The sequence below is a fragment of the Tenrec ecaudatus genome, chromosome 13 (genome assembly GCF_050624435.1).
Source record: "Tenrec ecaudatus isolate mTenEca1 chromosome 13, mTenEca1.hap1, whole genome shotgun sequence".
NCBI lineage: Eukaryota > Metazoa > Chordata > Mammalia > Afrosoricida > Tenrecidae > Tenrec > Tenrec ecaudatus.
Window position 1 is genome coordinate 40,454,505 of NC_134542.1, and position 10,966 is coordinate 40,465,470.

A 10,966-nucleotide genomic window follows, 5' to 3' on the forward strand; every position below is an offset into this window, starting at 1 on the left:
TGTCTTTGCTATGAACAAATCATCGGTTTTTCAAAATTCTGGCCCGTGACTTCCAAATAGTTTATATAACCAAAACCATATTTTCCAAACACTGTTCCTTCCTCTTTGTTTTCAACGATTGCAATGTATTGAAGAATAATGTTATCTGCTTACTTATATGGAGGCCAAATAGGATAGTCTCAAACAATATCTCAGTACTGGAACTTAGGTCAACTACAAGCAAAGCCTCATGATTTCCAAGACCTACTCCCAAGTTGTCTGAAGATTTACAGGTAATCAGTCAGCTGATAGTAATTGGACTAGTCCTATCCAGGTCCAATTAAAAGGTCTAATTAAAAATCACCAATGGCACAGTGGTTAGGCTTCTAATTGCCAACAGCAAGGTTGGTGATTTAAATCCACCAGCCTACTCCACGGGACAAAGAAGGTTTACACAATACAAAGTTATCAACCTGTTGACTGCTGGACATGGATACAAGAAGTGGGAAGAAATCTGAGGCATTCATTTGTTGAAAGGTCTGCTGGATATTGGAAGTGAGCAGTATTAAAGGAAATGCCTCACAACAGGCAGAACTAAAATAGATATTACTTGGAAAGAAGGTTAGTGGTAGGAATGATTATCTGAGAATCATCTTGGTATCATGATAATTGACTGTATGATTGCAGATACATTCTCACGGGATAAGAATGTAAAGTCACAACATAGGTAGCCTAGATTTTCAGGAATTTCCTTAATAGGAGAGGAGAATAAGGGCATAAAATATGGATATTCTTGTCCTTGTCCAATTTATTCTTTTACTTGGATGTCAGAGTAATATTTCTAAATTACGAAATTAGTTATATTATCTCCACTGGTCAAAATTTCTATAGCTTTAGGGTGCATTCTAAACCTGATAGCCTGGGACATAAAGCCGTTTATGCACTAACCTCCATCAGACCTCCAGTCCTCTCCATTGTTGGGGATTGCCAACCTTCATGCCAACCACACTGAAGTACCTCACCTGCCACCTGCTCCCATTGCTGCACAACTTTCTCTTTGTGTGCATAAAATCTAATCATATACCAGAATCCCTTCCTCTTCAAACCTTTACTTATCTCCTCTCAGTTGATTGGAAGCCTCTCTTTTCCACATGTAGCATCAATATTTCCATGACTCTATAACATTTAATTGAGGTTTGAGCCACCAGTGCCAAGGTAGCTTTGTTCCACCTTTGTTCCAAGAAACTCAGCAGTGCCTCAGGGAAAAGCCCCCACTTGACAAAACTCTCAGCTGCAACAGCCCAGTGAAGTTGTAGTCTGTACATATGGGTTCCCATCATGAGTTGGAATCACTGGGCAGCCCTGATCTGGTCTGGTCTTTGACACATATGCCATGCTCTTTGATAATTAGTTTATATTTCTGTATCCTGATTCAAGACTGGGATTTTGTTCCCAGGCCTCTCACTCTTAGCAATATTGGCACCAAACGGGACTTTGATAAGTACATGGTGTTGGATAAATTCACAATCATCTGAAAACTCTGAATGTGACTTTGTTAGGAAAGAGTTACTTCAAAGTTTGACCCAACTCATGTTAAAGTGAGGACATATGCAACTAGGGCCTGAATCAAATGAACTGTATCCTTCTAAGAGGGTGATTTAGATGGGCAGAGGGAAGGGAAGGGAAAGTCAGGAGAAGATGGGACACAGAGAATGTAGTTACTATGTCACAAACACCAAGGATTGCCAGCAACTATGAGAAGGCTAGACAAAATTGGGAGAACGTTTCTCCAGAGGCTTCAGAGAGAGCATGGCCCTGCCAACACCTTGATTTTAGATTTCTGGTCTTCAGATTTGTCGGGGGGTGGGGGATCCAGCTGTTCTAAGCCATTGAGTTTGGGTGCTTTGTCATATTAGCTCTGGGGACTGAGTGTCTGTTAAATAAGTAAATGGAAGGTCAGTAGGTCAATAATAAAACTGTCAGAAAAGCACACATGACAAGACTTGTTTTAGGGTGAGGAACGCACAGGATAGTGTTAAATGCTCTGGTGTGGTGTGGTGTGGTGTGATGCAATGTGGCATGGTATGACAGAGTATAGTGCAGTGCAGTATGGCCAGCATAGCACAGCACAGGATCAGAGAGCATCCCACAAAGCCCATTGCCATCGAGTCATTTCCTACTCACGGTAGCATTATGGGATGCGATAGAACTCCCCCCACAGAGATTCAAGGCTGGAAACCTTCCTGGAAGCACACTGCCACTGATTTAGCCTGCAGAGTGGTTGGTACTTTTGAAATGCAAACCTTTGGGTTAGCAGCGGAGTGCATAACCACTGTGCGACCAGAGCTCTATCGAGTATAATATAATATAATGGAAAACTCTGAGCATGAAGTTTCAACCAGTGTTTCCATCACTGAAAGGCCAGGCACAGGCAGCATGGCAGGGGTACTAGGGTCTAAGTGCTCTCCATGTGTGAGCAGTCCTGGTGGAGAAGGCCTGTGACTGAGGAGCCTCGGTGAGTTAAGTAAAGACATTCAAGGTTGTGTATATTGGACATTCAGGGAGAGGGGCATACTAAGAAAGAACTAAGAGGATCTGGGACTGGGATATGGGCTTGGATCAGCGCCATAGATAAATATGGATTCTAAAAGAAATGATAGATTTAAGATGTGGAACTAAAATGACGATTAAATTAGAAGAGGAAGAGGATGAGGTCTTTCAAATTTAGCACTGCAACCTACTGATTCCCCGCTCCCCCTCCCCCAATTTGGTTAATAAGAACACATTGAAACTATGAATCAAATGTCCTCAGCATGATTTACTGCCATCTTTTAGTAGTTACCAAACACCCACCCCCTCAAAGCTATAGAGTTTAGAGTGAGTGAAGTAGGAACAAAACGTGTGCTAGTGGCACAGCCATGAAGCACTTGGCAGCTAACAGAGTCATCAGTGGCTCCCATGTACTAGTCTGCTCTGCTTGGAGCAGATGGAGCAGCCTGCTTCGGTGACGGTTTACATGCGTAGCAATGCAATAGGGCAGTTCTCTTACATATTCAACCCTTCCATTGAGTGGGACTAGCATTCAGAATGGACTGGAGGGCAAAAGGCTTGGGGTTGGATTTTGGAGCAGGGAAAGAAAAAGCAAACTAAAAATTGTTAGCTGACTTCAGAGAATAATGCTGTTTCCCTGGAACTTGTTACCTCTAATTATTAAGTGACTCATTTGCTGCTCTAGAAATCGTGACAATGTCTTTGAATTTGGTTTCTGTAAAGAGACTGGGATGGATTAAGCCACCACAGCTGCAGCAATAAGAACCATATCCGGCATTCGTGAAAGCCTCGTCCCACAGAACGTGATCTTAAGCCTGCCAGAGTGGATGGCAAAGCTTCTGCATCTCAGGATATCATTAGTGGATCACTTCTATCTCAAGATTATTTTGAAAGGCTATTTAGCAAACTGTAATTTTAAGCCTATTTCATATGGCTGGCATTGAAAAAGAAAAAAAATGAGTAGCCATCAAGCTTTCTAGAGAGGTCACAGGCAAAAATATCATCAACAAGTAATTTATAAAATGCAAGTACACTGAAGGTGCAGCACAGGGAAAGGGGCACTTTGGATCAGGAGCAAAGGGAGAGGGAGGGAGAGCGAGTGGAACACTTCCTGGCCCACCAAGGCCCGAGGACGACATTTCTGCTCAGAGCAGCGGATGCACAGAGAGGACCACAGGGCCAGCGCCCCACCCAAAGACACAACATCTCTCACTGACCCATATCTTTACAAGGGACAACAGTGCGGGAATTGTGCCCGATCTGATCCCACCACACCTGCGTGAAACACTAAGGACGTGCAAAGAGCAGCAAGGGGAACAAAGCATAAGAAGTAGCAGGTCGTGGCACCCAATCGGACTTGACCAACTGGAAAACACTCCTAAAGGTCAACAAACAGACCTGGAACTATTTATAGGCTTTTTATTGTTGTTGTTTATTTTTTTCACTTTATTTTGTTGTTATGTTTTGCTTTGTCTTGTTTGTGTGCTCATTATTGTCTCTGCAGGTCTATCTAGATAATAGAGGTATGATAAAAAATCTGGAGGAGAAAACAACGGGATCAATGGTTCCGGAGGACCCGGGAGAAGGGGAGGCGTGGGAAAGAAAAGGGAGAGCCAACAAACCCAGGGACAAGGGAACAAGTGATCTAAAATTAATGGTGAGGAGGGTATAGAATGTCTGGTGGAATTTGATTAAGGGAAAAGTAGCTGAGAGGAATTACCAAAACACCAATGAAGGCTGAACATGATGGTGGGACAAGAGGAAAGTAAAAGGAAATAGAGGAAAGAACTACGTGGGAAAGGGGAAAGGGCATTTATATAGGTCTAAATATAGGCATGTACATATGTAAATACATTTATATATAACAATAGGGAAATAGATCTTTGTATATATATGTTTATTTGTTAAGTAGTCAGGCAGCAAATGGACATTGGGCCTCCACTCAAGTACTCCCTCAATGTAAGAGTACTTTGTTCTAATAACCTGGTATTCTGTGATGCTCACCTTCCCTGACATGATCACTGAAGACTAAACAGGTGCATAAGCAAGTGTGGGGAATAAAGCTGATAGTGCCCGGCTATCAAAAGATATAACATCTGGGTCTCAAAGGCTTGAAGATAAATAAGTGGCCATCTAGCTGAGAAGCAACAAAGCCTACATGGAAGAAGCACACCAACCTGTGTGATCATGAAGTGTTGATGGGATCAGGTTTCTGACATCAAAGACCCAAAACAAAAAATCATATTGATGTGAATAAGGGGGAGGGCAGAGTGGAGACCCAAAGTCCATCTGTAGTCGATTGGGCTTCCCATTACAGAATGGCCACAAGGAAGAGATGAGCCAGTCAGGGTGCAGTATAGCAGTGATGAAACACAAAACTTCCTCTAGTTCTTTAATGCTTCCCCCACCCCCACTGTTATGACCCCAATTCTACCTTACAGATCTGGCTAGAACAGAGCATGTACACTGGTACAGACAAGAGCTTGCAACACAGGGAATCCAGGACAGATAAACCCCACAGGACCAATAATGAGAGTAGCGATACCAGGAGGGTCAGGAGAAGGTTGAGGGGAGAAAGGGTGGAACCAATCACAGTGATTGACATGTAATGCACACACCCCCTCAGGGGATGGACAACAGAAAAATGGGTGAAGGGATACAGTGGTCAGTCATACATGAAAAAATAATAATTTATAAATTATCAAGGGATCCTCAGGGAGGGGTGGTATGAGCTGATACTAAGGGCTCAAGTAGAAAGAAAATGTTGATGGCAACATATGTACAAATGTGCTTGACACAATGGATGGATGGATGGATTGTGATAAGAGCTGTAAGAGTTACCAATAAAATGATTTAAATTTTAAAAATTAAAAAAATAAAATACAAGTACATAAAAAGAGATTAAAAATGCTGAAATATAAAGAGCTGGGTATTTGCATTTTTCATAATAAAGTAAGAGGTATAGTTTTAAAACATGCACAATTATGATTCTTAAATGGTAACACACACAAACATACAAAACTAGCCAGATAATTTATTTTTTAAAGGAAAGTTTCAATGGCTAGTCATTAAAAAATATGATTCTTTTTCTAACTGCAATATTACTTATGAGCTTTTGTTAAAACACGAGCTAAAGGAACATCATTACAAAATGGGTTAGAGGTCTCCAAGTATTCTCCTTTTTGGTCTGCAGAGATCGAGGCCATTTTTCATTCACTGAATCATATAGCCACTTCCCATGATTGTTCCAGCAAAACATGGCTTGGTCCTATGCCATTTTCATGATCTTTGGTATATGTTGGTCTATTGTTTGGTCATTAGTCAATGCCTTCCAATGTAAGGGTTTGTCATCTAGCATCATATCAGACAATAGTCTTTTAGTATCCATGGGACTTTCATAGCTAATTTTAAGAGGTAGGTTACCAGGCCTTTCTCTCTAGTCTGATTTTAGTCTAGAAACTCTTCTGATACCTGTCCACCACAGTTGACCCTGTTGATAATTGAAATATGAGTGGCATATATGCCAACATCACAATAGTACACAGCCCGTACGATACCAGAGACTAATGACAGGTAGTGATTCTTTGTTTAGAGGGTTGTAAAGTAAACTTTTGTGGAAGGTGAATGGTAAATACCAACCCCTGCCTTATCATTCACACCTTCACAGCTCTGAAAATGGCCTTTGGGAACCCACCGATTACTCAGATGGCAGTTGTTAGAACAAGACAAGGGAGTACTGTGTTTAAATCTGGAAAAATGTACAGTATGGTTATGTAATTCCTCCTGGTTTATTTGATCCATATACTGAACAAATAATCCAAGAAGCTAGATTATAAACAAAGAACAGGGAACCAGAATCGCGGGAGACTCCTTAAGAATCTGAGACTCATTAGAGATACATAGATGACAGTCTCGTTGCTGAAAATAAAGACAATGTGAAGCAGTCATTGGCAGTCACAGCATGAGTTCTACCTGAACATAAATAAAATAAAAATATTTAAAGTCAGACCAATAAAAACACATCAGGCTATGTGGCAAAGAACTTGAAGTTGTCTGGGATTTCACTCTTCTTGGCTGCCTACTGAATGCCCATGGAAGGAGCGGTCAAGAAGCCAAACTATATGTAAGTGGGGTAAATTGACTGCAAATATTCTCTCAAAAGTATTAAAAATCAGAGATGAAATTGATGACTAAGGTCGCTTGACTCAAGCCACAGTATCTGTAACAATCCCATATGCACGCAGACGCTGAAGAATGAAAAAGAGTAGATATGTTTGAATTGTGGCATCAGCAAAGAATATTAAATATACCAGAAGAAAAGTCAAAGCCTTCTTGGAGGATATTGGGACTTCACCTCACTTACTTTGAACATGTTATCAGAATGACTGAATCACTTGGAAAAGCACAGGGTCCGCATTAAGAGAGAGAGATGCTCAAGGAGATGGACCGATACATGGCTGCAACAATGGGCCCCAACACAGCAATGACTGTAAAGGGAGATGCAGGGCTGGGCATCATTGGGTTTTGTCTTTGTTAAAGTAAGGCCATCATGAGCTGGTGTCAATGTGAGGGCATCTAACAACCATAGTCACTTGATCACCAAATATGTATAGAATTCACCACCCCCACCCCCACCAACAGCCCAAGTGTTGTGCTTGGCATTGGTGGTTAAAATGATGATATAGGTATGACCCTTGTTATTGTGGCGCTCTTAAGTCTACTGAAGAGAAACATGCCACATTTAAGTCATGCTTAGACACCTGTAAACCTTGCCAATGCAAGTATGATTACAACGTACTGTGGGAGCCTGCAGCAAGGACATTGTCCCAATATCAACAAATAAATAGAGGAGGAGACCTGAGCACTGCTTGTATTGTATCAGTACTTCATTCTGTCCGACCGTTGGCACATGAATATTTCAGGGTTTTAAAAATGCTTATGCTTTGCATTTTCCCCAAAAACAATTTGAGATAGATAATATTTCCATTAGCAAATTAGCCTTGTCCATGTCTAAAACAAATACAAATACTTTCCCATACCAATAACTTTGAACAAAATTAGTGGCCCCAGTCATTGTTGCTGAATGTCAATCGTGCTGTCCTTTCAGTCACTAGAAAATGGGCCTCGGTCATCCTAGAAGGTGTGTGTCCATGTCTCTTCTCCCAGGCAACACGCTTTGGGTTGAAGGTCTACCTTCTTGTCTGCTTTAGCAATATTTTTTTTCCTTTACCACATGACAAGCATTTAATTGACAATCTGATAAATGATATCAACAGAAGAATGATCAGCTCTTTCCTCCCCGATTCTATCATCAATTATCTTACCATCCAGAATGCGCATCAAACATTCCGATCACGGTGTAATAAAAAGCTGTGTGATGTATGCCATTGTAAGATAGCATATGTTCAGCGGCAAATGCTTGGTGACCTCGGAAGTGCCTCTTCCTCTCATAACACATGCCTTGGACAATCTTAACAGAAGTTCTGAGTGGCAACCAAAACACACTGCCTTCCCCGACAGATGATGCAGCTTGGCATTTTTTTTTCCAGGAAAGTGATTTAATCCTTTCAATGAAATTTGCTTTGAAGTAAAATTAAATGTTACCAGTTTGCCTACTTTATACCTTATGCTATACATCTTTCACATACTGGGAGTTACAAACTGAAATGTGTCTGCTGAAAAGATGTGGTCAACATCCCCGGCTGCTGACCAAAAGGTCGGCGGTTCCCAGCAACCAGTGGCATGCGGATGAAAAGACCTGGAGAGCCGCTCCCATTAAGATTACTCCTTGCTGTGTGTGCTTGTTGGCAGGAAGTCTGATTTGGTTTGGAAGTGTTGTGTCATCTGATTCACGGCCACCCTAAAGGATAGAGTAGAACAGCAGTTCTCAACCTGTGGGTCGTGACCCCTTTAGGGGGTGGAACGATCCTTTCATCCTGCATATCAGATATTCATATTGTGATTCATTAACAGTAGCAAAATGACAGTTATGAAGTGGCATTGAAAATAATGTTATGGTTGTGGGTCACCACAACATGAGGAACTGTGTGTTATAGGGTCGGGCATGAGGAAGGTTGAGAACCACCGGAGAGAGCTTCCCCATGGGGCAGTTCAAACTGCAGGTCTCAAGGAAGGAGCCCTGGGAGCACAACGATGAAGTGCTGGCTTACTAACTGGAAGATTGCTCAGACCCACCCGGTGCTGCTGTGCATAGCAATCTGCTTCCATGAAGGTCATAGCCTTGGAAACTCTATGGGGCAGCTGCCCTCTGCTCTGTCTCACTGCGATTGCGTCAATTCCAACTCACAGAGACCTTGCAGGACAGGGGGAGCTTTCTGAGGACATGCTCTGTAGGGTCACTCTAAGTCAGAACTGTCTCAGTAGCACACAGAACCCCAGGGTCCTTGTGAATATTATCTTGTTTGAACTTTTGAAGTTATTACGATCAGTTAACTGAGGTCATGGCAGGAATAGGTTGGCTATCCCACTTGAACGGCGGTGACCTTATAAAGCAGAGGTAGGGAAACGTTTTTCTGCCTCGGGTCATTTGGATCCTTATAACATCATTCTCTTCTGGCGCCATACTGGTCAAACATTGCATCGACTCACCCCTAATGTGAAGACTGGCTGCAAATGTTTCTCTTTGCTGAGGCATGTGACGTCAGCCAGTGGGAATGGCTTCATGGGTCTAACACAGGGAGCCCTGGTGGTGTAGTGGTCACATGCTGACCTGCTCACCACAGAGTCAGCAGCTCAAAATCACCAGTAGCTCCCCAGGAGAGAGATGAGGCTTTCTACTCCAATAAAATGTTAGTCTCAGAAACCCATTAGAAGGGACTGCATGGCAGTGAGTTTGATTTTCCTTTCTATGGCCTGAGGCGAGCTTGTGCAGATACTTACACAAGCCACGGGACATCTGGGGTTGTCAGAAGCTGGGAGAAAAAAAACAGTATCTTGCCCAAGAGACTTCAGAAGGAGCGTGGCCAGATCAATACGTTGATTTGGAGTTCTAGAGAAATCAATTAACGGTGAGACAATAAACTTGCCTTCTAACAACTAACTGCTTTATTGTACTTTGTTACAGTGGTCTCAGGAAGTTAATATCCTAAACTTACAGTGGTCCCAGGAAGTTAATACATGATTGTCCCGGGAAGTTAATTCACAGTGGTCCCAGGAAGATAATACGACACAAGGAAATATGAAACCCAATCTCTAGTTCTATATGGGAAGGTTTTGTTTAGTGTTTTTGTTTTTTTACTTTTTATTCTTTCATGCTAAAGGTAAAATATAAAATCCTTTATCCTACTGAGAATCTTCAGATGTGTTTGTTTGTTTGTTATTTTGTTTCATCTCTAAGATGGTGGGAAAGAATAAAGGGTCTGAGTGATGCCATCATTTTCTTCGGGACTTTTTAATGTGGATTAAGATCTCATAATTGAAGAACAAGTAGATTAAAAGTCATATCAAAAGAAGATTGGGCTTTGTCACATCGATGTGAAAAGTTTAAATGGAAGGAAATTATAGAAATCATTTTGTCAAACCTTCTCTTTTTCATACATGAAAACACAGCAAGCAAACAGGGTTAGGGGAATTGCCCAGGGCTACCCAGATGGCTGAGGACAGAGCAGAGGTAAAACCTGCCCACTGGTCTCCTGACCTAGATTAAATCAACAAGGTTAGTCTTCACAAACTTATGTCCAGTTTGCAAAAGTGATTGTTTGAAATAAGCAGATGATAATGTGGAATAAAAATTATCCAGGAAATGTGACAGATGCAGAATTTTGCCTAAGGATTATGAAACACTTGAACTCAATTGTGGGTTCTGTAGGCACCACTAGACAAAAATTGGCCCTGCTCATTGAACGGCTCTGTTAAAAGGAAAAAAAATTACAGGATTTCTTTCCATTGTTAAGTCTAATTTATGGAAAGTGAAATCAAATATTTAGGGACAATAGTGTTACCCAAGAAACTATTAGTAACAAAACCAACAGCGAATGGCTTTGTGCAGGTTTGAAGAATCTTCACATGGGTTGGTATCACACCCATCTGAGGCTACCGTTTAACTTCCCCCTTCAAAATGGTTTCACCTTGGGAAAATTGGTAGAATTCTTCAACTCTCTGGGCCTCAGTTTGCTCACCTGTAAAGTAAACTTCTTAATATTGACTTCAAAGTGTTATACTTTAGATTATGAATACATGACTGATGTGTTGCATTGAAACTCATTGATGTGTGAATACGAAGCATTTTAACATTCTCAAACGTGTGTGCCCAAACAGTGACAGTTTCCCGATGAAGTCACTTTCCCGGCAAAGTAATACTTGCTTTTGTACGAGGCAATCGGGCTTCATAGTGATGCCCCGAGCGTGCCACAGCTCAGTGTGCTCCGTTGGGCTCCCAAGGGGTTAGTTTTCAGAAGAGATCACCAGGCCTTTCTTC